Genomic DNA, 507 nt, shown 5'->3' with positions numbered 1-507 from the left:
GCTGCTCCTGGGAGACCCCCAGCAGCGCTCGTCTCTGCTGCCTCTCCCTGCTGTCTCTTGCTGTTGGTTGTGGGGTTTTTTCCCTTTAAAAAAAAAAAAAAGTGTGTTTTAGCCAGTGATGTGAGTGAAGGGCGTTGTGGAGCAGGGTGCTGAGCTGGTCGGGAGGGTGAGGGGACGAGCGAATCCTGTTTCCGTTATTCACGTGTAGTTCTGAGGCTGCCAGAGAGTTTGTTCCCTTTTGCGCAGCGTGTCTGCTCCTGTTTGCCACAAGCGCTGTCTTCACCCAGGAGCTCCCAGGCACGTTCAGTGGCGCCCAAACCGGCCCAGTATCCAGTCCCAGGCCGGGAGGGTGCACCGAGACCTGGGTGTAAGCCTTGTGCAGGTGCCACTGCGTGTGGCACCTCGGAGACTCTGCTCTCTTCACCTCTGCGGGTTGCTCACGAGGGCCTTTGGGCTTCCTTGCTCTCCTCCCCCCCTTGCCAAGGGAGAACAGGATCAGCGGCAGGG

At 59.0% G+C, this 507-nt stretch overlaps 1 protein-coding gene across 1 annotated transcript in view; it reads left to right on the top strand.

Moving 5' to 3' along the window:
- The window catches only part of TOR3A (torsin family 3, member A), a gene marked incomplete at its 5' end in the record, with an annotated part of 5,692 nt that overhangs the window by 480 nt on the left and 4,705 nt on the right, over window positions 1-507 (top strand). The gene's annotated exons all lie outside the window — the stretch shown is intronic.

This window comes from Buceros rhinoceros, unplaced genomic scaffold (genome assembly GCF_000710305.1).
Source record: "Buceros rhinoceros silvestris isolate BGI_N320 unplaced genomic scaffold, ASM71030v1 scaffold20770, whole genome shotgun sequence".
In the NCBI taxonomy this organism is placed as follows: Eukaryota; Metazoa; Chordata; class Aves; order Bucerotiformes; family Bucerotidae; genus Buceros; species Buceros rhinoceros.
Note: the sequence above shows the minus strand (reverse complement) of the source record. Positions and strands in the feature narration are given on the sequence as shown.